Source organism: Meleagris gallopavo, chromosome 5, assembly GCF_000146605.3.
Source record: "Meleagris gallopavo isolate NT-WF06-2002-E0010 breed Aviagen turkey brand Nicholas breeding stock chromosome 5, Turkey_5.1, whole genome shotgun sequence".
Taxonomy (NCBI): Eukaryota; Metazoa; Chordata; class Aves; order Galliformes; family Phasianidae; genus Meleagris; species Meleagris gallopavo.
In genome coordinates this window covers 18,294,066-18,321,608 of record NC_015015.2, presented here as the reverse complement: position 1 = coordinate 18,321,608, position 27,543 = coordinate 18,294,066, and the positions used below count along the sequence as shown (strand labels likewise).

Here is a 27,543-nt window from a genome sequence, read left to right as displayed (position 1 = left end):
GATTTTCAAGCTTTTTGGCTTCTTCTCAGATTGCTTCCTTCACTTTGCACAGTTCTCAATCAGGCTGTACGTACCTTCTTTTACAAAACAGGCTCAGAAGCCTTAGGACCCTGTTGAGTTATTATGCAGTGACCCAGGCAGCATATTCCAGGCTATACTAAATTAAACTGTTAACTACACCCCTCAAATCCTTCTTCTTGAAAGACCATTTCTAACTTGTATTATTTATTAATCTCAGCCGCACTGAATTATTAAACTAAAATCCTCAATTACTCCCATCGCTAAAAATAGCAGCGTGGCTTTTAGACCCGTATTTCTACTTTCCACTGTAATGCATTCTTCATTTTAATTACTGGCACCACATTTCCAAAGGCCAGTGTGTTATCTTTGCAGGATATTGGTCAACTTAAAAAAAAGTTTGACAAGTGAATAAGTCATTAGGTGTGATAGGCAGTGAATTTCTGAAGGAGAAGAATGTGGAAAAAAATCCCACTATCTAGGTGAACCAAAGGCATGCCAAAGTGAAGGAACAAGAGAAAACATCAGCTGCTTCTTCTGCTGCAGGTGTGTGTGACTCAAGACACTTCACCAGACTGATACTGAATAGAGATCTTTCTGTGAAACAATTTTTTCTTTTTTCTTTTCTTTTTTTTTTTAACCTAAGAATCGAAGAGGGAAACAAGAAAAGATAACAAGAGCTCCTCAGATAAAACTCTCAAAAGAAGACATCAAGATAGCTTCTAACCAAAACCACAAAGGATGCCTAAACAACAACCCCAGCCCAAAGTGAGCCTCATCTTACTGATAAGGCCAATGGCACCTGCCAGTGAACAACCACAATCCTCTAACTGCCATAACCTATTTTGACTTAAAGACCAGATGTTTTGAATATCCCTGAATATCCCCATCCTCAAGGCCAACTGATGATTGAGCTGGCAGAGGCCCACCATGAAAAATCCTGTGTACTCATATGCCCAATCCTAGAAGAACTAACTCAGGAATGATAAAGTTTCACCTGCATGGCCCAGCCCATCCCTGAGTATCATAGTGACCCATCAGCAGCTAGGAGGATGACCTCAGGAAAGCAAAGGACTGGTTGTGACATGGGGTTGCCATCCGTCTTAGTTTTTCTCTGATAAAAAGACCCTTAAACAAAGACTCACTGGCACACTCTGCTGTGTGCAAAGTGCAGAACTGTGATCTTTACTCGTTAGCTCTTGCGAAGCCTATAATGCCATGCTTTCATTTTTTGTTAGCCAGGCCAAAATATCTACACCTAGGTTTATGATATGGGCATTGCCTCAAATGAGAGCTGGCTTTAGGTTCTCTAATGTAATCCCTTTCAGCCAATGATCAAGAATAAGGGACTCCAGCAGTCAAGCTGGACCACGTGTATGACGACAACTACTAGAGTTTTTCTCTCTCCGAGTCAAATGCAGTGAATGAGCTTTTTTCCTCTGGAAACACCAATGTATCCAGTCATCACCTCTCTAAATTCACTCTATCTAGTAGAACTGAAGTCAGTTGTTGTTTTTGTTTTCTGTCCAGTTACTTTGTGTGCTTTCAGTTTCAAGTACTTGTAAGAATACTGCGTCCAGCACAGACTTCAGCAAAACAGAGATAAAGAAGAAAATGCAAGGAAGACTCCAGAGACCACACTGGATTTCCTCATTACAAGATAATTAATGTATTACGTTTTGCCTCTCATTCCCCTTCCAATCTTCTTAATAAGAAGAGACAAACAGAAGCCCAGCTGTACACAGCCAACATCTGATGGGGTCAAAAAACTTTTAACCTACAGCATATGCAGTTGTACAAAAGGTGCTATGAAAAGTAGTTTTCTGGGACCTTTACCATCAGAAGAATACTACAGAGATGATTTATAAAGGCTCTGCTAGTTTTTCAAGTTAACCTAGTGCCAGCTGGAAATGCAGGAGTAACTACTCCAGAGGATGAGCTTCTACTGCAGTCGACAGAGCAGGCGCAGTACACGGTGGGAAATACAACTTCTTGTGCCACTCCCCACCAACGAGCTTCAGTTTCTGATCTCCGAGCTACTGCCTGCAGGCACAATCAGGGGTTCTAAGCCTTTGCCTGTCTGGAGTTGCTGGATCTCTGCAGATATCTGTGCCCTTCTAGGGTAGGGCTGGAAGTTTCATTAACTCACTTTACCTGCCACACCAGGCAGAGAAAATTGATTTTGATAAACAGACATAATTGTGTTTCCCTAAAGTGTTTCCCATAGTAATTCTAGCCTACAGATGAGGGGGAAAATGCAAAGACTTAAGGTCTACCTTGGGCTCTTTTCTTATGGGAAAAAAGAAAAATCAAACAACACCAAGAAGCATATCCCACCCACGTGGAAGTTCCCTATGCCCATCAACACAATGGTACTATGCCAGGACACTGCCCTCCGTGCTTGCAGCTACCTCAGTAGTTTCAGTTTGCTTCTCATTTTAAAAGAGGATAAGGAAAACACAAACACAGCATAATATGTACAAGAAAAATATATGCAAAGACACAAACTGCAGCTCAGTTTTCAAGGTGATGATTCAACATAGAAAAAAAAGCTTTTTGCAACTCCTAATACTAGTAAAGAAGGCAAATTTCATGTTTATTAAATTATTGTAAACTGAAATTAATAAAAATGGCTCTCAATGTTTATGCAAGCATTAACAATTCCTCCATTTTCAATAGTGACTATTGCAGGAGTAGAGGGACTACATCATCCTCCAGTGCTTCTGGGGCAACAAAACTAACTGGGTCCTTAATCTAATCTGGTTGATCAACCCTTTTCTCTTTTTATTTTATATCACACCACTTTCTAAAGCCCCATCTTTCATTCTGGTGTTAGAGCCCCACTGCAGTTCTTAGAAGTGGCTCTCTGCTATTCAGTGCAGTTGGCTTTTGAATGAAACATGAGGTTCTTTAGCACCTCAGGAGGCTGAGCATGCTTTAGCAGCTCAGCCTCAGCCTCAGCACAAGGACTGCCCTTTAATTCCACTTAAATAAATTCAGTGTTGTTGGTTTTGCCCCTGCTCAGAAAGGAGCTTAGTGGGAAAGTCAAAACAGATCTCAGCCAAAGGGAAAAAATAATAAAGCAAGCTCATAAATTAAGTCAAGCAAGTGTATCCTAGGAACAAGAAAGGGCTCATGCAGACGAGGCAAACCATGTCATGCATAGAAAGCAAATCCCCACTGCTGGTCCCCCCTCATGCCATTCCAAAGAAGCAAATCTCTATGTGAAGTGTTTGTGAGCATGTTGGAAACAGAGGGGCCCTGGAAAAATAATTAAGAAATAAATTCCACTGTTTGGTGGCATTTGTTCCAAAGGAAACAAAGTGTCTTTTGTGAAACTCTCCCTCCAGAAGCCTTGCAGAGTTTGAACTGCATCCACGGCCTCCACTGGTATTAAATCCAAAGTGAGATCTCATTGTTTGCCTTTCCTTTTGCTACTTGAAATCCAAAAAGATTTTAAAATATCTGACTAATCAACTAGGTCTGTTCTGCACTTTTCCCAGGATGCGCATCAACTTCATTATCATTTAAAAAAATCAATTAGCTGTATTATTCAAGAAGAGAACCCCCAAATGTATGAGCAGGTAAGGTGTATGAAAACAATGAAGAGATTATCCCTAGACTCCAATAACAAGCCCCTTCTCATTCATCATATGAAGTCATATCAAGTCTATAGTATTGTTTGCTAACTAGCATATATTAGGTAAGGGTAAGATTTTTAGAAGGAATTAAGCCCCTTTGGAAAATCCCTTCCAACTCTGGAGGATTTGGAAACCTAGCTAACAAAGCACCTTACAAAATCCCCCACTAAGCACCTTCATGTTTACTTTCTTTCCACTGAAACTCCAGCAAAGACTAATGGCACTGCTTTAAGCACTGTGGGAGAGGATGTGCAGTGAAGGACTTGGGGAATAACCAAATCCAGACTGATTTACAGACCTGGCCAGGGCAGGAAGAGCTGGGCTTCCCAGCCATCACTTCAGCAAAGATCCCAGGGAAAAAGGTAAATCACTAGAAGGACGTAGCCCTTTTTATCAAAGAAGATTGGAGAGCAAAGCGCAAGATTATCTGCAATGTCTCCCTCGCGGCCAAAATCACTGTCTCAGCAGGGTCCATCAGGTGAGAATACATCATCATCATCTTGTCTTCTCTCCTGGGAAGGAGAAATGGGAGGGAAATTATGAGCTCTGTAAGCAAAACGAAGTATAGAATGGGAAAGAGCTGAGAGACCAATTAAGCACCGCACACATGTAGGCTCCCCACATGCAGCTGACCTACAAAGGATATCCAGTGCAGACAAAGGGCTGCAAATTGAACTGATGAAGCATCCACATGCAAAAGCAATGCAACATCAAGCTGTGTTAAGGGAGAGAGATTACCCTCACATTAGCTCTGTTTTAAAGATATGATTAATGCCATGGAAATCAGCACGGGTATGCTGGGGTAGACACTCATTCAGCCCCACTTCTTTGCACATGCTTGCTAGTATGAGCTTGCAATACTGTAAATGCAAAAGGCAGTAAGCTAAAGGAGCTCTTTGAAGCCTAATAACCTTTTAAAGATACCACTGGAGTCACGATCTGAGTTCAGAGAAATAATTTTTCATTCCATTGTATTGGCAATACTACATTGCCCAAAACCTCACCTCATTAAGATGTGCTTCCATCCCTTCCTCCTCACAAGAATAGGATGTGCCCACTGAGACTGCTTACCTCCACGGGATTGCAATAAAAATGCCAGGAGTAGAAGCCACGAGGATGGAGGGGTCTAAGGAACAGGAAATTGGAAGGAACATATATGCAAAACTACTGGAGATGCAGCCAAGACAGCAATTTCAGAAGGAAAACAATGCTGAGTAACATAATTTCCCCCAGAACCAGCAAGTCATTCAGCATCCCTGAATTAACTCACACCTCTGCTGTCTCCCCACAGCCTCGTGAGAGAGGAATGAAATCCTTTATCAGCATTGCCAAAAAAACTCCAAACAGCATAAATATAAAAAATCCCCAATTAAAGTCAGTGAGCTGGCAGCTGCCCCGTGATGATTAATGGGCTCACACAGCTCTCTGTGCTCTGGCTCAGCCACACCAAGCTAATGTTTGAGAATTTCATAACCCAAGACCCTGCTTTCAAAGACACAGCCATGGCTGCCCCGTGATTCCTCCAAGAGACAGGTGAAATTAGAGCTTGGTTTTCTCTTTCTCAGACACTTCATTAAGAATGAGCCACTGAACAATGACTACTGGATAAGTGCTGTAACATATGGTAAACTGAAATAAAGGACAAGGGGCCTTTCTGGTAATGAGGAGGTTAGGCAGGGAAATCTGTTTCCATTAGAAGAAGAACTAATGATGCAACAGGGGAGGAGGGGGACTGATAGGAAAGAATACTGCATCACAGCTGGAAAAACATCAGCAGAAGGAAACAAGGAGAAATGCAGGTAGATGAGGACATGCTGTATACAGCAGGAACCTCCCAGGTTCCCTTCCCAGCTTTGGTGGCATGGGTGGCCAGAGTACTGCATGGCTTCTGCAGGTAAAAAAATACGGGGCTCAGCCATAAGTCACACACACATCTGCATTGCTGAACCACAGGGCTGAACAACAGTGCACTGTGGATGAGCAACCACCACACAGTGTGCAGGAGATGCTGATTGCACAGAGCACATAGGTATGGACTGTGTCTCTGTGCAGCATGATGCTGCTGCCAAAAGTGCCTCTTGTATTCAGTACCACTGTGTATCTATTAAATGCGTGCACAGAAAGGGTGCTAATTGCTTTTCCATTCACCAGTCATAGCCTCTACTGCCATAGAAAGCGCACACAATACAAAGCAAATTTCTGCTTAAAAAACAGAGCTGCTTCCAGAAATCTGCTGCATTTTAATTACTATCTGTATACACGCAGAATCCTTTTGTTTTATAACAGTGCCACCATTGGAGTCCCCTTTTCCACTCCCTCCATGTGGAGACCGTTATTGTTGGCTGTATCTTTCTATGGCTGTGGCAGTGCCCAGCCAGGCATGCATGCAGCTGCTGCAGGGGGGGACCTTGGGACACCAGCTCCACGTTGTGACACATGCTGAAATTTCCCCAGCATATTTATGTTCTGCGGTGCCTGTTTTGCAGCCTATCCATCATCTGTGAGAAAGTGGAGGTGGGGAGCGGGAAAACCAACACAGACATCCAGCCCACATCTCATGTACCACACAATGACATGAGGGCGTGGGCAGGGAGATAGGAATAGGGCAGCACAGCTGGGATGAAAGGCAGTCTGAAAGGGCAAGCGAAGTAGGGCCAACTTGGCCCCCGGGACTGAAACCTTTGTCTCAGGAGCTTGGGTTTGGGATAAGCATCCTGGGGGCATCGCCTTCAAGACAGCTCGAGGGGGAAATTCCTCTCATTCATTCAGCTGCAAGCCTTATTTCAATCAGTTTGCATTTACTCCTTATAGATGAGCAACCCCGAAGCAGAAGCATAAGACACGGTATCACAAGTCCCATGGCTAGCCCTGCACTTCCACCACTCGTGCAACAGTTTCACATTGGAGTACACCTCATAAATCCACCAACTGCCTTTTTGCTAAATCTCATTTGGGAGCAATCTTTTCACTTCTGTCAGCTGCACGGCCCTTCCTCAGATGGGTGTGTGTATATCAAAGGAGGAATGTTGGTAAGTTCTTCCATCAGTTCAGACTCCTGCTTTCCATCTGGCAGTCACAGAGATCACCCTGTGATCATCTCTGTGATCTCTGCTCAGAAAAAAACCTTTGCCTGGAGACACTGGGATTAACAGAAGCCAGTCCCGCGTGCTGGTTCAGCATTACACTTGCACAGTACTGCTGAAGGCACTTAATTTCCCAGCTTTGGCTTGAACACAGTGATGGTTGGCACAGTACGACGCCACATGAGAAAACAGCAAAAAGAAGAGGTGAAATATTCATAGAAGAGAATGTATTATTTATCTCGTGGAGAAACCAAGCAGCACTGACAGTCCATAGGAGAGAAAGAAGGCTGAGGTTCATTAGCTCCCAGCTTCCTTTGTGTGAGACACCCGGGGACAAGTGCAGCAGATTCGGATGGAGGCAGCACCAACACCCGGCAGAGGCACAGCTGAGCTGTGTGCGCCGAGGGCCAGGGCTCCTGCACAGAGGTGAGGAAGTGACTGAAATGCCAGCACAAGGGCCAGCCTTGGGCTGGTACTGGATGGCCAGCTGAAGGGACAAGAGACAGACAGTCACTGCAGCTCCAGAATTGGTATACTACCTGCCTTATCATTTGCCACAGGCATTGTGCTTGTGTGCAAAAGCTCAGATTCTGTCACCCTTTCTGAACCCAATATCAGGCGTGATATACTAGGGAAGCCAGCTCAATTTCCTCTACATTCCTTCTTAATTTAGTGCCCAATCAGCATCAGAAACAAACACACACAAGTAGCTCTGTTTCTCCTCACTCAGCAGATGAAATGCAGCCCTGCTTTCACGCACCACTTACACCTCTATGTGACTATGAATAATGCACACGTGAGTGCTCCCTGGAAGCAAATGGTCACTTTACATGAAAGTACACAAATGCTATTTTTTTCACCCACGAGGCTGCTGTGAGCATTTTAAAGTAGGGCTGCTGCTTCACTGGTTGTGCCCGAGGAGCCCTGGGGAAGCGAGGGTTCTGCTGTTCTACAGCCCTGTGCACAGCATCTCTCTATAGGGACTTCACTCCCAGCAAACAGCAAACATTTTTTTGCTCCTGCAGTTTCTTTTTCCCCTCTGTTGAAACAGCGGGCTCTGGACTCAGGTGTCCCACTCAGCAGCTGCTTTAGTGTGAAGCTCTGGCAGGATGAGTGCTGAGCAGCATTTTGTTTAGCCTCAGTAACTAAAGCAGACAACAGTGGTTTGTGGATCTGGAGAGCTGACTCACCTCCAAAGCCTGATCACCAAACATTCCTCCTTGCTGTTCCTCCTTCCTTTCAATAGGACACAAAATCACATCCTGGCTTCTAGAGCTTCTTTCTTACCTAGGGATGATTTCAATTGGTGAGAAGTACAAGACCAGGTTTTTAACAAACATTCATTTGCCTCTATAGGTAAGAGCTGCGAGATGAATGCCAACCAAAGCCATCTTCATTAGCCTAAATTAGCAATGCATTTCATTTTCTTTTTTTCTTGTTTAATCCAAAAAGAAACAACAAAAAAATATGGCTCAATATAAAAACAACCACCTACATAAAAAGACCAAATAACCCGTCAGTGAAAGAATAAAATAAAGTAGAAAAAAACATATTAAAGTCATTTGGAATAGCAGTTACAGCACCGTAATATTTTCTTAGGGGGCTGAAAAGAGAAATAGGGGACATCAGGCTCACAGGCTTATTCTTTACATCAGCGTCTGCCTAAAGAAGACCTTGAATTGTCAGATGAATATATTCTGAGTTTTCACTTTATAAATCTCTTTTCTTTCTTTCCCTCTGCTCTTCCGCTCCTGTTCTCTGTAAAGTTTTGATTCACTCTTGAGAATGTAGATTAGAAGCAGGAAGCCAGGCAGACCTCAGGATGATTTTAATTGCCTGAGGTTTCTTTTAGAAAATAGAATAGATATGCAAGATCCTCTATGAAAGACAGGTGGATGACTAAGGTCTACCTTATTATAAGCTGCCATAGCACAAACTTGGCATGTGGCAGCACTCATTTGATTGTGCACACAATCTTACCATCTCCTCACAGAAATGGGACAATGTTAGAGGCTCCTCACAGCGTGACAACAAGTTCTCGGGATGAGGCTGTGATGTGCATGCAGACACTCTGAATTAATTAAGATTGAACAATGAGAACAGAGGGGAGGAAAAAAGGCAAAATCCCAAATGATTAGTTCCACAGATCCAGCAGCCATGCTTGCACTCCCCAGATAACACACTTCTGATCTGGCCAGGAAGAATTCTCTCTGTGACACAAATGTCTGCCCTCTCCCTCACATGTCTGCTAGAAGCAGTCTATTCTTACAAGGTAGGTTCACATCTCACCAACAGCCATAAGGATGCCAAACTCCCTTCCGATGAATCTCAGGAAGAGTTCACTGGCAGCAGGCACATTCCCACCAGCAGATGGGAGATAGAGAGGTAACCTTTACTTCTCATTTTTAGTTGCCAACATCTCAGGCAACCAACTGGTGTTCCTTGCCCTAAGGTTTATTTACTAAGATCTAAAAAACCCCATTCCTTTACAGTTTGGTTACGCCTTGCATTGTTTGCATTACACTGATTTCTTGTTTGTGTTTGGTTTTCTGGGTTTGCCCTATGTTTTTGTGTGCGTGTGCTGAAGAGGATGTGCTGCCCAGTGGCAAAGTACAAAGGGAAAACCAGCATTCTTGAAACCTCAGTTTGACAGGCTGGCCCATATGCCATTCATTTTGCCTCTATCAAAACTGGCACTGTGGCTACCATATGAAGATTTTTCTTTCAGGAAACTTTTAGGCAGATAAAACTTAGTAGAAGAGGGTATTGCATTTGTAAATTCTGAAACAAAGTTAGGCCCTTGGTTGAAGGGCCAGTGGTTCAGAAGGTTGGAAAGGGGCGGGCACGCTCAGAGGTGTTGTCTGAGGATGTTTGTTGTTGAGGATGCTGCTGCTCCTTAGGATGCTGCTTCGCCAGGCAGGTGGGGTTGGTTAACTGGTTCTCCTTCTGGATTGCCAAGGCAAAGGAATTACTCTGATTTATAATTAAAAACATTTAGTAAATTCATGAAAGAGCAAACGTTTTCACTGTTCTAAGAATAAGTAGTTACAAAGGGTCATGTTTCAATTTTTGAAGCAAGCTGGATACTGTCAAAGATACTTGACAGCTCCAAAAGAGCAGTGTGAAGAGTAAATTATATATGGACACTAATGGATTTACAGGAGACATTTAAGCCTCATGAAACCTTTGCAATTTTTTAATGAGCCTCTCCAGTCTCCTCCTGGAGAACACACTCGAGCACTGCTTTATCAAAACAACTGTAGGCTCAGGCTCTGGAAGGAAGTATATGGTTGCTTGTTTTTATTCACCTGTTAATTCTGACTTTCATAGCTTCACTACAGTTGTAGCACTGCTGGATCATCCAGTATTATGACAAATGATTCCTGAAAACCAGGACCTAAGAAGCCAGACCCTGGTCCTCACCATAACTGGAGTGTCATTCAAGTGGTAGAAACCAACTCCAACTGGTAGGACATGGGCAGCACCTGTTGCTATTCACACATCTGTTTAATCATACAAAGAACCACTACTGAAGTGGGAATCCTGGCTTCCTGACAGCATTACAGAGCATCTCTGCATAAGTGTCCCAACACAGAGTAGGCTGTGATGTTAAACTGCTCCATAAGTAGCAAGAAGCCTCAAGTGGACTTGCTTAGAAGTCAACAGAAGATTCTGGAAGACATGTTACAGAGAAACATAAAAGTATACTGGGAAAGAGTCTGGTGTGCTAGATTTCTGCTGATGATGCTCATTATTCAAGAGGAGCAGGGGGCAAAAGTAATTTAAAGTCCCACAGCTCTGCTTGTTTTAAATATTGGGTTTGTCTTTTTATTATTGCTTTTTTGCAAATTAAATAGGTGTTCTATGTGAAGTTTTTAGACAACCTGAGTCTTAGAGCCTTTTGTATACCAACAGAGTTTAGCAATCATCTCTCCAAAGCACTTATTAAAGAGGGACAGACCGACCTCCTGGCTCTTTCCTATTTGTATTCCGTGAACCACTAAATTGATTATAATGTAAACCATATTAAATAACATCTATACCTGCATTCTTTCCATTCCCATCTTGTCACCAGAAACAGGATTTCAAAGCCTGTGAAAGCCATCATTCCCACACTGCAACATGGGCAAGACCTCTGTTGGCATTGGAGCTGTGGTAGGATGAGGGCAGCTGCCGCATTTAGGAATTCCTTCCTCCTGCCTGACATAAGCGACCAATGGGAAGCGCCTGACAAGCTGTCATTTCTTCTCTCCATGAAAGACAGCCCTGTTCTGTGCCATTCACGTCTGGTTTGTCACTATAACAAGAATGTGCTCTTCAAAATTGAGTTCAGCATTTTTGAGTTCAGCGTTTTGGAGAACTGCCTCTATGGATACAAGGGTTGGAAGAAAAAAAATATTACACAAAGACAGTGTCTATTTCTACAGCGTTAAGGGAAAGATGCAGGGACTCAGCTGATTGCCCAATGCTGCTTTCTCTACAATATTCAGGTCTCTGCCAGATTTCCAGCACATAGACATGACCAAGCTGTGTTTCTGCATCAAATGTCAGCTTATTTGATTTCCCAGAATGGTGGAAATGACAGTGTATGAGCTGTGTCTGCAGCGTTCAAAGTCAGTTCGTGTCAGACAAAGGCAGATTAAAGCAAGGTTTTGTTCAGAAACTGCATCAGAAGAGTGATTTTGGATCGTCAGGTTCCTCATTTTTATCTTAAAACTGTTCACAGATAAATGAGAATTTTAGAATTATTTTTTATACTTTGCCTGGAAAATAAATTGTTTGCTAAATCACAAATGTTTGTTCTTCTTCCCAGGAAGAACCACCTGACTTCCCCGGGTCAGAAGAGTAATCAGGCTGCCTTTGGCTCACACTCAGATTCTTCCTCCTTTTGGAAAGGACATTCATCAACTGTATTACAGAATTAATAATTATGGCGATAGACAAACAAGCTGCAAAATTTCATGATGCAATCTGAAAGCTACATAAATAGGGAACTACAGAAAGAGGGACAAGGGAGATTAAGAAAGCCCCACATATTAAGATGGTGAGGTGAACCTCTCCAGCACACCCAGACATCCCTCCCCAGTAGCACCTTGATGCGTGTGCCCAGCACAAGTCCTCTTCTCTAGAGAAAACCAAGCGGTAATTTTTCTCATATTAATTAACGTGCTTCCCCAAGCTCCCAAAGGGCACTCTCATCACAAAGTCTACTGCAAATCCCATTTCACTGCTGCCAGCCTCTGCTCTTGCAACAAATGCCCTCTTCCCCTCTCAGCTGAAACGCCAAGGCTGATCAAATCATGCTCTTAAGCAGAAGCATAGAACAATCCATGCTTTGTAAGTATTGTGGATGCCTCATCCTTGGGAGCAGGTTGGATAGGGCCTTGGGCAGTCTTATCTAGTGCTTGACCTGGTGGTTGGCAACCCTGCCTATGGCAGAGAGGTTGGAACTAGATGTTTTTTGAGTTAACTTCCAACTCAAACCATTCTATGAATCTAAGCTGAGATCTCCAGGAACACTGAGCAGCTTTATTCACTCTTCACTTGTCCTGAATAAAATACCCAATAAAGTCTGTGAACACCCAGCTCAGATGCTCCTCCTGAGCCATCCAATCCACAGGTACACACACTCAGCCCAGATTAAGCTGTCTCAAACCACTCCAATTTTTGCCTCTGGTTTTTGACCAGAACAAATGATGCCCTTCCCAACTCTCAAAGTTGAATTCTGCTTCTGAACCTCACTTTTCCTACAGTCAAGAAGTTTCTTTCAATTTCTAGTCTAAGTATATTTGTCACCAGCTTATGCCCATTTGCTCCCGTGCTAAGGCTTTCTGTTGGCTTAAATTATTCCTTTCCTAAACACAGGGCAAATCCCTGTTGTTTTACAGACAGCAATCATATTTCCCCTTCACCATCATTTTACTAAGCAATAAAATAATCTTCGCCCTTTGTATCACCTTTTCAGTCTCATAAACTTTCACAGAACGTATTTCTAGGCTCATTTTTCTGGAATATTTTTCTGGAATGTGCGAAAGCATACAGCTTCAATGCCCCTCTCTGCTGACACCTCTTTCTTCAACTAGGATTGCTTTGGCCTTTTCCTCAGCTACTTCACATCAGCATCTCATGCTGACGATTTAAAAAAAAAGTTCCCCAGGATTAATCCAGTCCTTTCCAGTAGCAAGGTAACTAAATTTTTAGACAAAGGAAAGGCAGCAACTCTAATCTGGACCAAGACGCTCGTATCCTTCTCTACCTCACTCCTCTCTAATTTATAAGCTCAGTTTACAGCAAAGTGAGTTATGCTGATTCATTGGGTGAATAACCTTGTACATCTTCCCATTCCATTTTACAACATTTCTACTGCTTAACCTTCAAGGTCATCCAATCCTCCCCACACCATATATTGATATTCTTCTTTCTGCTGGGCCTCAGCACTCCACGTCAATACCAGAAAGCTGTCTCATTTAACTCACTCCAGTTTCCAGAGCCAAAATCACTAACAAATATTAAGTGTGATCAGTACTAAGGCTGATCCTTGACAGACTTGATAAAGCCTACCTCCAACCTTTCTTCCCTTTACAGTATCACTTGCTGCCACCTCCATGCTACACAGTTCTTGCAGCTCCTTCTGTTTTTTAAAATAGAACTTTTTAATGTCAGAAGTGGGAATTGGCCTATGGAATAAGAGAGACTAATGCTGAGGTTCTCCAGTGATCATGTTCACCACAGTTTAAACACCTGCCGTGCATAGGACTTTCCCAACATAACTGCCCAAACCATTGAGAAGAATAGCAAACCCCAGCACGAAACACATGCATGCTGCTTCGCTTCTTATTCAGTATCACGATTTGATGTTGCTTAAGTCTTATGGTTGCATCCATAGACAACTCTTCCCTCATCTCTCTGTAACCAAACATGAGCCCTGTGATTATTTACTTTGTAAGCAGAACTTCAATTCACAGAAAAGGTAGGAATGTCTCCTAGTGGTCCCACATAATGGACAAAAATAACAAAAGGTGGTAAGGCCCAGGAAAGCTTTTTTTTTTTTTTTTTTAACTTGTTAAATGCAGGTGAGAAGGACAGATGAAGACAGGCTACAGTCACTGCTGTCTCACTGGCTGTTTTTAAATAGCTGGGAGCTCTCACCCATTGCCCTGACTTATTAGCAATTTTCCTTCCAGATACTCTGGATAAAATAAGCAGAGACGTTTTCACTTCCAGGTGAACTCCCAGCCTTCCTCACCTTGCACTTCTTGGTGCTGCACCCATTGGAGCAGTTGCACCAGACCCCATGACCTCTGCCTCCCAGGTGTCCCCACATGCACCAGAGCTCTAGTTTCCAGATCTTCACCACTTGCACTGGGCAATGGCTGCAAGGCGAGAGGTAAACTGGCACCTGTGATGTCCTAAAACTCAGCCTGCTCTTCTGCAGCCTCCTCCAGAGCTTTGAATTCAGAGAAGATAATTTTGCATCAGCAAAATTTCTCTTTTGACAACTCACATCATACAGCAAGCAAGGCAGAAAAACTGAACAAGGAACGTAGCACTTATTTCAGCATTGAGTATCCAAGAAATGTATTTAAAGAAAGGAGGAAAGCGGAGAGGGGGTAACATGTAGATATAAATGCAGGATGTAGATTTCTCTCTTTCATATGCCTCAGAAGAGTAGGGAAAATGTGCCACAGAGACATCTGGAGGGATTTCAGGATGTGAGTGCTTTCCATCTGGGACCATAAATAAAAAAGCAGCCTAAAAGAATTTTCCATTTCTAGACCAGACAACAAGATTACCCCCCACCACAGCCATTAGATGCCAGAATGGAAATAAGGTATCTGACTAAAATAGCCAACTGTTCACTTCTTCATTTTTAGTAATTATTGATCAAAATTGAACTGCAGTTACGCATGACAGTAGCTAGGAGAAAATCGCTAGCACCTGCCTACAAATCAGCCAGAAAGCACAAAAGATTTACAATGGCACATCCAGTCTGAAGTCCTGACAGCTCAGAAGCACAATGCTGAGGTGCAATGAGTTGGCTCAGGCCTGATCCCACTGCTGCATGCACAGACCTCAGCCTATGCTGGCGGGGATGGCTGGTAGACACCACTGCTCACAGGAACCAGCTGTGCTGCTCAGATGTGTGTGCTCACACAGAGCTGGAAAAAAGAAGCTGACAGTGAAACTCAGCCCAGCTGATTTCCTAGTCAGCTGCTCTGGCAAGCGCCTTCTATTACTCTGGTCAAATCCTCTCATTTTCTCAAAAAATGACATAAAGCTAAATGGAATTCCTACTGCGGTCAAGTGGATTCTTGCTCAAACATTGCTAACCAAGATCTTCCAGGCATTGGCTGTTCTCCACTTAGATCTCTGGTCCATTTCTGGAAACACTTCCGTAATTAATTAATTAGCATTAATATTACCACCAAGATTGATGTTTTGGCAGGTAGTTAGGTGATAGAGATGCCCATTTCCTCATTTTTCAAGGGTACCAAGCATGCCAATTCCCTTCCGCAGAAGAGAGCATCTCCTCCAAGCACAGAATACCCAAACCTGCACTCCCCAAGAGGCAAGAGCAGATCTGACAGCTATTTGCTTTGTAACAGTGGCAGGGACAAGTTGGGAAAAATTCCTAGCAAGTTACAGTGCCAGGCAGCATACAGGTTGTTCACCAAAGGAAGCAAGAGGGAAAAGCAGCTTTCACATGGAAACGATATTCCCATATACACATCTCACTGCATGAAAGACAGTACTTCATGGTTTGCCCTATGTCAGCTAATCCCAGCCAAGCCAGAGTGGGAATTCAAAAACAAACCCAAAAGACTCAATCAGCACTACGTTGTGTATGGGGCTTCAGTTCTTGTTTCTCATTCCCTACACAATCTGCTTCTGATGATGACTTGACAGCAGCATGCTGCACTCCACCTCCATGCCCTGGGGACAGACAGAATGAATTACGGAACATGTTCTTCCCAGCAGACCTCCAGTGTTGCCAGCTCTCCCAGGTACTTTGCAGGACCTGATTGCTCTTAGCAGTTTTGACTTGAAGGCAGCACACAGTTCCTGGCACAATTAGCACCACGGCTCACACTGCTGTCACTACAGCATAGAAATTTCCTTTCCTCTGCACATCATTGTTCTCACCCTTACCTCCCACTAGTGCTCTCCCTGCTGAGTGGCACTCAGGGTCCACATCTGTCAGTGCTGACACCGAAGGATTTCTCCAGTAAAGGGCACAGAGCGCACTCCATCCTGGTCACCATGTCCCTCACAGAACAGCTCTGCATGCACAGGGGGCTCCATGCCAGCTGGGTAGCATTCCTCTGAGCACAAGGCAGACAGCAAAGCCAGAGTACTGAGCTCAGCCTGCTGCTGGCAGCCACCTCCCAAGGCTCAGCATGTCATCACTGCACAGCTGTGTGGAAAGCAGAAGTCAAAAGTTTGTTGTTGTGACAGTCTGCTTCCTACCCTGACCTTATATATGTTCGTTCTGCCTGCCTCTGCTCCCTGATTTAGCTTGAGTTGGTTCTTGGGCACTTACTACACAAATCATATGATCTGTATGTGAGAGAAATCACCAAGTTTATACAATCTCTATCTGAAGGCGCAAGTTGCCTGACACTCACCCGAAGTTATTAGTGGAACGGAGGACAGGAAGGAGAGCAGATCCTCAGTGCTCAATTCACGCAGGAAGCATTCAGTGTTTTGCAGAAGTAGTTCAAAAAGGAGCCAGGACTGAAAGGTGTAGCAATTTTTATGGTCCATCTCTACAGCTCTACTACTTCACATGATGTTATAATAAGGGAGAAAAGTGCGGAGGCCTATGCCAAGACGGCTGTACTAAACAGTTTCCTTCAATTCTACAAAAACAAGGCTAAAAGTGCCCAATAACAACAATCAGATGCAGGCAGGAGATGAAGTGCAAAGGAGCTTTTGCACCACAAATTAATTTGGTTTGACATGCTAAGCATGCACAAACAGGTGGACATTGGAGGTGGGCTGCTTATTGCCCCCCAGCCTCTTCCAGCAGCACTGACGTACAGCAGCAGATACTAAGCCACCACAAATTTTCACCTGAAAAGCAACCCAAGTACTGCCTCTAAGGGCTTGCCCATAAGGGAAGATTTAAAAACTATTTCAAAACAAAGAACATGTATCTGAGGAACAGCAGCTGTTTTGCTCTCATTCCCCTTGCACACTAAGGACTCCTCATTGCAGTTTTGCTTCTGAAGCGATTATGCCCAAGTCACACAACAGCATTCACAGCGTAGAAAAAGCATCTAATGCAGAGGGGGCAAAGCAGTCATTTTAAGACTGTGATTCCCAGATGGCTGTCCAAGCCAATAAGCCTTAGGAGGAGCCTTTCTCCTGCATCAAAAACACAAGCAGTGATGTACCTGCTGAGTGCCCCCTAGAAACTGCTCTCTGTACATGCATATGAACGCAGGGGTCAAATTATCTCTTTCAAGGTGATGCAGAGATTTCATTACTTTGAAAATGATGGAATCCAGTGGAGACGAATCCTTATTAGATGAATTGGTCAGGTGAAACGCATTGTTTTATTCATGATAAGATCGTGACTGTTTTATCAAAAGAGACCACAGGTCTCAACTCAGCATTCCCTACTTTTCTGCATAGGTTCAAACCAGGCTCCTGCACTTTGGCTTCCCACTTTTTCCACTTCCAGGCTTGGAAGACAAAGCCCCAGTCTTTGAACATTGTTTGGTGACACAGGACATCAGCCGGAGCCATACGTCATGGTGTGAAGTCACAGATATTTTGGGGCCAGTTGGATCTAGTATGGTCAAATGGCACTAAGGACTCCTGCCTTGAGACTCGCCTTCAGGTCTTCGCACTTAAATAGCATCAAGAAATGACACGAGCACAGTGTATGTGCACTCCTGCATGTGTTTGTGGCGTGGTGTACCCAAGGCAGATCGGTTCAAGCAGGAGTTCTGCACCCACATTTCAATGCATCCCTTTGCCAGTCGGCGTTCTGTACTTGGACCCACACGAGCCCTCTGCTCCCCCTTATGCTCCCTTCTGCACCCTTCCTACAACTCATAGCAGCATTTGGATGTTCGGTGCGAGCTCCAAACATCTGCCACCAAATTATTTCCCTCTTCCGGCTCACCAAGCAGCTCTTCCGCACTGCTGGGCTGCGGCCCTCATCCAGCGCCAAAAGGCTTAGCGCCGCGTGCCAACCCTGCGTGGGGAGCACCCAGAGCACTCTGTGAAAGGGAGGGGGATGGCTCCTCTGATGAATTCAAGCCTCCTTCCCCTCCCCAGCTCAGAGCCACTCGGAGCAGATAACGGATACAGTAAGCGGTCCATTAAATTGAGTCAGCCACTAAGCGACAGCGGAACGCCCCCGGCACGAATACAGATGTGCCCGTTGTGTACGCAGCAAATTGATTAAGGTCTGTGCTGTCACAAGGAGCAGTCAGTCAGCCCAGAGCGGCTGGTTGCTAATTTCTAGCCAGGAGGAAGCTTCCCAGCTACACGGGGGATTATGCAAGCCCGAATCTACACGCACACTTCTCCCCTCGATCCCTCTGCAGAGAGGCGGGCGTGCAGATAGTGCTTTTAATGGCCATTTACTGATGAAAATGACAGAGAAACCAACAATCCAAAGTGCTCGTGACATCAACATGAAAGCAAAATGAATTCATTCTGATTAGTGCTATTACAAGGAAGAACAAATGTATTCATAATGGTAGGACGTTAAAAAGCAGCGCGTAGCTGGATCATTTGTCTATAAAAATAATAATGAGGCAATGGGTGCACCATATACATTTAAAAGAAACTCATGCACTGACAAGATGCTGCTTCAGAGGCTCTAAAGAGAAATACAAGCACGCGTGGGTTTTAGCACCTCAGCTGTAAAATTATTGTTGTTCTTCTGCAACAGATCTTTTCCCACCTGTGAATCTGAGCCAGGTAGGTCATCGAGACTGCTTTTCAGCACTGAAATGTTCCCTGGGGATATGCGCTGCTGCCTGATCCAGTCTGGTTTTCAGACATCTGAAAAGAGATGCTTTCTAACATTTCCCTGGAAAACATTATGCTGTCTCAGAGAGGTTAAGGATAGGAACAAGGGCCTGTAATTTAACCCACACTCTTCTCTTCATTTGTTCACCTACAGACAGGATTCGATCTGGGGGTTGTGTGAGGCACACGAGCTTCATTCCCACAGTTACATCAGCTTGCCAGCAGAGAGCAAAACTACTGCTCAAAGGCAAAGCCCTGCTTACTAACAAGCTCAGCTGAGTATAAAACAACATGAGGGGAATTTTTGAGCCTGCAGGTACAGTCTAGTCAGCCAGAAGCGCTCCTACAGCAGGCGTCCCAAACCTCCCCTGGAAATATCAGATCTGGGGCAAGCCCCAGCTTTGCAGCCCAAAACCCTTAAATCCTAGCAAAACCTGCCTTAGAGGTCACCTCTTTGGGAAAAGCATCCTAGTGTTTTATGGACACAACAAAGCCTGTGGCCCTCACCATGGTGGGTTGGCTCTCCCATGAGCCTCCCACCATAAAAAGGCTTTTTCCTACTGCTTCAATTTTAACGCTGACAAAACAGCAATGGAGCTACATTTTAAGCTTTCTCTATCATTTGAAAAGAAGCTAAAAACTCTTCACTTCTTTGCCCTTGAGAAGGGAACAGCCATTTGCTGATGCTGTCTTAAGCTGATGCTCCTGAAAGCGTTCTGACAAGCTGCAGCATTTCTGACCTTGACAACTTTATTTAAAAAAATTAATAGCTCAGATGCCAGGAACAAATAGGTTTGAGCTCTCCTACACAACAGCAATCTCTGTGTGTAAGCGCCTTTGAATTTCTATAAAAGTTAGCTGTCTTTATGCTACACACTGCTTCTGGATACAGGTGATTCAGAAGGCGACATGCTTTTCAGAATGTGACTCCATCTGCAAGTAATTTCACAAGAACTTGGTAAACTGACTTGAAAACACCTCCCTCTCCTGTTTGCTACAGGGTCCTAATACACAAGCGACTCATTCAGCAGCTCTGCTTTCATGCTTGTAAATTCACTTTGCTTCAACATCAATGTTTTTGTAGAAAAATGTCACTCTGCACTCCAGCTTCGCAGCGATCCCAAGGAGATGCTCTTGTGGATTGCTGAAAAGGCAGCCAGAAAGCAGTCTGTAAAAGGAATTCACTTACAAGCTGGAGCACGGCTACTATTGCTTGATAATAACCAAAACTGCTTCTACAGCAAACGCATCAGAAGCGGGCGGTCTGCTTAGTGATTTTGTGCTGGCCTCCCTTCCCATTATAACAGAAAGCAGGGTACCACGCAGTTCTCCCAGCTCCACTTTGAGCACCCCAGGGAGCCGAAGCAGCTTGAGTCCAGCTTTTTGCTCCCCAGAGAGAGAAATTCACACAGAGGAAAACCTTATTGCTCTTGTTCTGCACTGGCAGGACAGTACTCCCTCTAGCAGAGGTCAGCTCCACTGCTCTGGCAAATGAACAGTCAAAATGCTCTTTCCCGAGTGCAACAAAAATGTGCAGTGCCAGGCTTTAAAATGAGAGGGTTTTAAGCAGCAGTAAAACTGGATATTGCAGAGTGAAACTGAAACAAAACAAAACAGAACCTTTCAAAAAAAAAATAAAAAAAAAAATATATATATGGTCCATTTGGAAATCCTGCCTTACACTCAGGCTGGATGAGGAATTGCAGCCAGCCAAAAAGTGCCATCTGCCAGATACGCAGATTTTTTGCAGTACTATCACAACCTTACTACACAGAGGACGAGTACACATTTTGCACATTTTCCCCTTGTATCAATCTCACTTTGATAGTAAACCCAGCTAGTGAAAAAAAATCTAAGCACTAAGAATACCTCTTCCTGTAATTGCTTTCCTCTGGTTTGTTTTGTACAAGCAGACAGTAAAACACTGCTCTTACTTCGTTTTAGGGATGACAGAACAGCCAGCAATACACCAGACAGCCTTCCCCTACTCACTTTTCATTACGGCTGTCCAGCGGAGCGCTGACACGTACTTTACTCCAAACAAGCGTTGTCCAAAAAAGAACAGCAAAGTTAATGGGCCTTAGCAGTGAAATCACAGGTTAAGCCACAACTGGCTTACCCATGTTTTAGCAGATGATGAAGCAGTGTTTAACAGCTTTCAAACTAAAGAAACATGCTCAGTGTTTTTGTTTGCTCACTGAAGTGGAGTGCTATCTCTGTAGACACAAATTCTGACCTGGTTTATCTACACTGGAAATGCAATTATATTACTTACTGTTTAGCAAGAGAGCTTTTTTTTTGAAATTAGACATAACTACGGTACATTAGGGGGAAGAAATAGAGCTTCTGCAATCTGGCATTGAGGTTTCTGAGTGGTGAAAAGTTATCCTGGCTGTGAATTCCTTCCAGATTCACCAAGGAGTCCCTCATCAATCTTCAACATTTCAGGTTAGCACTGAGACAATGAGCAGATACGACAGCATAACTGGAATTTTAGTATGCCCGCAAGTGGCTAAAAGAAAGCAATGAAATATAGTGAGCTCTTCCCACAATCACCTTTCCTCAAGTACAAAAATCCTATTTGCCGCTCAACTGAGACACACAAGTATATTAAAAAGCTCAAAAATGGACACTTCTCAACTGCACGATTCTCTCTGAGCTGATAACTCATCACAGTTTCCAAAAAAGATGCTTTGGGAAAAGAGGAAAAACTGTTTTCCACTGCCCAAGAAACATAACAGTGGCATTAACAGGATGCCTGCAAGCCTCAGGGCTCCTTTGCACTGTTGCTAACTTAAATATCTTACCATCTAAACAGACAAGAAAGTTATACGAGGAATTTCAGGCATTAAAACACCCTTCAAGAAGCATTTTTAGGGCATAGAGACAATCTTGTACTCCATGTTTTCATGACGTCCATGAATGTTCTCAGGCATTCCACCCTTCTCCTGGCTCAAAGCGTAAATTAATAACATTTAACACACAGTATCTTCCAGCAGCAGTGACAACTCTGCTATTGGTTGCACTGCTCCCATCTCTGGATGCACATGAATAAAATAAGATTACAACTCAGTGATACCCAGCTCATGAGCAAATTGCACCTGAATATACTTAACTGCAGCTTATTATTGCAGTTGGAAAAAAAAAAAAACTTTCAACCTACATAAATTTTATGTCCTGTTTCTTTACTTCTATTTTGGTGCATTATCCAAAAGTTATCTGAAAGGTAAATGAGATATCATGAAACCAAGAGGATAAGCAAAGTGTTATTTGTTTCTTTTTGTATTAAAGCAGTTAAACACACAGCTTGTATGCAGACAGATTCTGAATCCCCTTAGTAATTCATCAAGGGGTTTTCCAGCACTGCACTCCATTATAATAAATCAGTGCCTTTCAGGTAAAACCAACAGTGGCACTCAGGACTTTCCCATCTAGTCCATCTCCCTTGCTGGGGTAGAGCACGTTCACATTTTTAGCTTTAAATTATTTCTGCACAGTGTCAGAGCTTGCTGTGGAAGGATTATCATTGGACACCTGTAGGACTAGAACCATAATCTGCACATTTAGTAAAGTGACACAGATTCCTGATCCATAGCTGTTTGCCTGAGCAGGCCAGTAGTGCCAGCAATGACTGCCAGCTGGTGTTTCTGCTCAGCACAGGTCAGCACCTCTCACATGCTGAAGGGGAAGCTCCTAACATTCAGTGCTCAGGATGCTGTGAGAGGATGCTTCCAAGCAGCATAACAGAGACAAAAGCAAAACAGATGGCAGACAGATGTGAAGGGGATCAGGAAGGGAGAAGCTGCCTGGCAATGTTTTTAGCAGTGTTGCTTTCTGACTCACCCCAAACCATCCCACACGTATCAGCAGAGAGCAGGGAAGCCTTGCACCTGTAAGCATCTGCATTCTTTACATGGTGTTCCAGAGAGGTCTGAATTTTCACGTGTTGATCAAACCAAAACCAAGATGATGGAATCTCTTCCCATTCCTCTGCATTACTCTTCAGAGCATGACAGGTCGTGTGCAATGCCAGCATCTGTGCTCCGTGGCGAGGGGTACAGTGCAGTCATCAAGGGAGCTTGAGCTGTGCCAACAACCTTTCATCTTGATGGGCTCTGACTAGTCAATATCCAACTTAAAGGCAGGCCAAGAGAGACTGGTAGCAGAGGGCCATGCTCACAGGATGTAAGTGGCTGAGGAACCTGCTGGCCTTTGCTGTGCCAGCCAGCACAGCTTCCCTCCCAGCCCCAGAGTTTCACAGCTGGTGCACAGCATCTGGGCATGGGGTTATCAGTTTGCTATCACAGAATGACTTCATGTCAGGTCTCCACCTTTTAAAATGAAATCTACCTCTTAGCAGACAGCAGAAGGTAATTTATTTTTTTAGAACAAAAGGTAGAATATATCGCCATCGCAGCCTGCTGCATTATGACCCCCACACTAATCTTATTAACAGAGAAGTTACTGGGCTCTTTGTTGGTGAACAGCACATTAATGAGATCTCCTTGAAATAATCCCATCTGTAATATGCAGGGAAAATTACATTTTCCAGCATAATTACTATGTCAGTCAAAAACCCCAACTCCATCATTAATTGCTTTTCTCCAGATTCCAACAGCTTCTTGTCAAGCAGCAGAACTCCAGGAGGAGAAGGAGGGAGAAAGGAACCCACGAAGTTTATCTTATTTAATAAAAGCTACAGCAGATCAGGGAGGCAGTGTCGCATATTGTAGAAGCCACAGGTGTCCATGGGGCACCACAGAGGAGCTCATGCCCAGCACAGCTGGCAGGAAGGGGATGCTGTGGGCAGGGAGTGCCCTCTTCCCTTGGCTCCCACAGGACTTACGAAGTCAGTCAGATGGTGTGAGCTCCAGTGGCTGAAATCTGAAGGACAGTGAGATGATCCTGCACCCATGGTACTGCCACCACCTCACCTGTACTCACAGAGATCATTCAGCTTCCTCCTTAAATTTCAAGTGTTGCATACTTGTCTTAAAAAAAGAAAAAAATAATAATAATCAAGGGTGGTGAGTTCCAATCTCCCTATCTGAAGATCTCTTTGAAGAAAGAAACAGGCAACACGATCTGTGGAGCAAACACCAACACTTTGCCTGTGAAAAATATGGCTATTACTTCTCCTTACATTAATCTGCAGTTAACATGCAATGCTTTGCCTGATAACAGAAACTCTGTAAAATAATATTGTTCTTCCTCAACCCACATCAGAAAGGGAATTTATCCCAGCATATTTTACATGAGGAGGAGCTTGATTCTCAGTACAACACTGACAGCCTGGGGTCAGTAATCCTTTGTCATGTGCTTTGTGCAGGAAAACCAGAAGGTTACTGCTGTATACTGCTACATATCACTGCAAACTTCAGGGGCTCTCCTTCCCTCCACCCAGGGTTTCCCTAAGGACAAGCAATAGCATTGTCTTCAGCCAAAGGCTCAGGTCCAACAAATACAAACAAATTCCCTTGGGCAACTTCAGAAGTAAACGTGGCACTGTAGGCATGCCTACTGCCCTACAGCCAGCTTCCTCTTACCCCAACACGCCTGGAAAAAGCTGCAGCTGCAGGCAGCTTCATGCAACCACAGGACACTGCAGGATGTGGTGAAGCAGGCCGAGCCAGCGAAACAATGCAAGGTGACTGAAACCACCTCCTCCCATGGACAACGGGTCAACCTATGCAGCTCTGGGAGAGGACAGCTTTCCTTCACTCTGCCTGTCAGCAGCATCTCTCAGCTTCTTACCCTTACGATCAGCACCTTGGCTCCAAGGGGTGCTCTACAGACCACAGCCAGAATTTTAAGAAGCTTGCCCAAGGCCAGAGAGTCTCAAGAGCAAAGAAAGAGCCTAATTCTGAAAAAGGATCAGCAACATTCACCACTGCTTGAAATGTGAAGATTATTTAAATAGCTGAATCTACATTTTTCTCAAAGGATACAGTAGAAATAATTCTGCATGACCAGAGATCCATGAGGGGTCTGCAGCAGGACAGGAGAACAGGAGCAAAGCTGTATGCAGGCTACAGGAATGGTTTTCTAAACTAGATATCTGAAATCACAACTTCCCACTAAGATCACCCCAGCTCTCTGTACCCCAACTACTTAACCGTTGGTTGAGAAACCAAATTCCCCAAATACAAGGGAAATCCTAGAGAATGGCCTGCAGAAGCTTTGAATCAGCCCTGCTTTTTATGAAGGCATTTGAACAGGCCTTATTCTGTGCATCTGAATCATTAACCAGTTACTGAAAGATAAATCCGTATGGTGCTTTAGAGTTTATTGGCCCATTCCCTCCAGATTTTAAATATTGTACTATAGCAGAGGGAAAAAAAAACCTCAGTATTTTGGAATAATTCAGGTAATTTTAAGTAGTGAAGAAAAAATGAATGCATTTAAGACCTCATTTAAGCCTTCACTTCTTGCAATACAGAGCAGTATTTTGAAAAAGATGCCACAATGCAAGCAGACAGATAAATTAAGAGATTTTATCTGTTTTTTTCTTTTTTTTCTCAGCATGAAGTCCGCCATCTGGGCTGCATCATAAAACAAATATGAAATTTTATTATAAACCATATGATACCAGCGAGAGTAGAGAAAGTTGAAAACAGCATGAATGTTTAATACTGGGCCCTAAAGTGAAACACTCTCCACTTCTCTATTATTTATCATCACAGGTCTTTGTAGGAGGCAAGATGTTCCTCAGTCTGCCAATGCTGACAATGGCTTCAGCGATGCCCTATTAACAGGAGCAGCCTCACGATCAAACCCACATGAATCAGAAGTGTCCACTGATGATTTAAATGGGTCAGACCCTCATTAAAGATTTTTGTCCGATCCATACTGACAGGTCACTCAGTGAAGAGCGCTTGTAAAACCCTGTTAATTAGGTGCAAAGTGGGTCAAGCAACATTTGAGAACTAAAAACGATATTGTCATAAATGGTCTGGACTTTTGAAGAATCAGTAGCATCTGTGGCAAAAATGAAACTAACAACAAAACCATGACACTCCCCAAGAACCTTCATTTTATCTGTATTAACTTGTAGGCTCTAATTTCCCAGGTGATGTATTGACTATTTTTGGATGAAATGCCTGATCATTGATGGTTAAAACTCTGCTCAGCTGTTAAAACGAAAACATATCAAACAGAAAGATAGGTCAGAACAAAGCACTTCAGTCAGCTAACTGGCTGCTCAGGGAGAAAGACACACCATATCCTGGCTGCCCAGTCAAATGCTACCTTTATATCAGGCGAAGAAAGTAGCTCACCAATTCCTGCTGTTTTCCTGTCACAAGTCAAAAGATATGAACACCAGGAGCACTACTTGGCACTCACTGCAGCTCTTGAAGGGATCATCAGGAGGTTGATTCCAGTACTGAGTTCAGTGACTCCAGAGAGATATGGTTTGCAGGCACTGAGTTATTCTTATTAATAAGCCATCCCCAGATTTCATCAATAACTATCAGATGCTCCCTAGGACGAGTCAAGACCCTAGAAAAAATACTGTAAATACCTAGAAACAGGGATTTTTTGTTCTTGCACCCAATCTCCTCCTTGTCCAGTCATTCTTGGATTGCCACTGGTAGAACCACAGAATAACAGAACCTTGTAAAATCATCTAGTCCAACCATCCTCCCTCTACCATTGCTACCACAAGCTACTAAGCCATATCTCATAGCCCCTCATTAGAATCATTCATCACCATCATCATAAGATGCCACAACAGGATAGCTTGAGATGGAAGAGACCTCAAAGATCATCTAGTTCCAGATCTCTGCTATGTGCAGGGCTGCTTCCTACCAGATCAGGCTGCCCAGGGCCCCATGCCACGCAGCCTTGAGGACCTCCAGTATGCCAGGGGCATACTGCCCTTTGAGTAATGTCCACAAGGCACATCAGAAAGCCTGTCTTGAGCACACAAGCCCATCCAGTGCAGCCACAGAGAGCCTTCTTAATAGCTACCCTACAGTACCGTTCCCACTTTGGTTCTCCAGTACCACCTGCTGACTTCCCGTGCTCTGCACAATCTCTCATGATCAGAATGCCACCACAACCACAGCGGGGGCCCTCAGTTTTGGAGAGCAACAACTGACGAGCTGTGGCTTCAGCAAAACCTGCCCCCCCCTCACAAGTAGTTCTGAGCAACAGAATTAAGAACATACAAGACTAAGAAAAAGGCTATTATTAAATTAAATTATTAAATTAGCCAACAAACTCCCAATTTTTACTTTGACTTTATCAGTACTACCTCTAGAAAGTTAGCAGAACTTCATAGCCTCTATTTCTCTCTCTCAAGCAGGTGAGATTTGTCTTTTGGGAAGTGACTCCAGTCACCTGCACACTCACATAGAGCAAAGTGTGCTTACTTGGGTTTCCTTACTGCCTGACTGCTCTGAACAGATCTTTCTTTTCTTTGACTAACGTGAAGAAGGTATGCTACAAAAAGTATGTGGCATATAGGTTAGTTTAGTAAATATGTTTGTAGAAAATGGAAGTATGAAGATGTATGGAGAAGACAGCTGTTAAATCCAAGCTATCATGAATTAACACTGCCTCATCAGATGAGCACAATAAGCATTATTAACAGACTACCTCACATGTTCTGTTTCGGACAAGAATCTGCCAGAAGCATGCTGAAATTTACAGAGTGAGAGCTGTGATTACTGAGCTGTTTATTCTGAAAATCAATTACTACATTGTTTAAAAAAAAAAACAACAAAAGAACTGCCAAATCTACACAAATCTTTCATCTATCCAAACTCTTTCACCTTGACCTTCGAATATTTGAAGGGAACTTATAA

General features: G+C 43.7%; 1 protein-coding gene across 8 annotated transcripts in view; it reads right to left on the bottom strand.

Annotated features, from left to right (window-relative positions):
* LDLRAD3 (low density lipoprotein receptor class A domain containing 3) overlaps positions 1 to 22,994 on the bottom strand; it is a 157,748-nt gene extending 134,754 nt beyond the window's left edge. For 4 of the 8 annotated variants that reach the window (XM_031553512.1, XM_031553509.1, XM_031553507.1 and 1 more), the window contains exon 1: positions 3,958 to 4,145. The gene's annotated coding sequence lies outside the window, so the exon portion shown is untranslated. Of the gene's footprint in view, positions 1 to 3,957; positions 4,153 to 7,932; positions 8,030 to 22,576 lie in introns of those variants that run through there. The other 4 variants (XM_031553506.1, XM_031553508.1, XM_031553513.1 and 1 more) reach the window with 4 other exon arrangements.
* Positions 22,995 to 27,543: the final 4,549 nt, after the last annotated feature.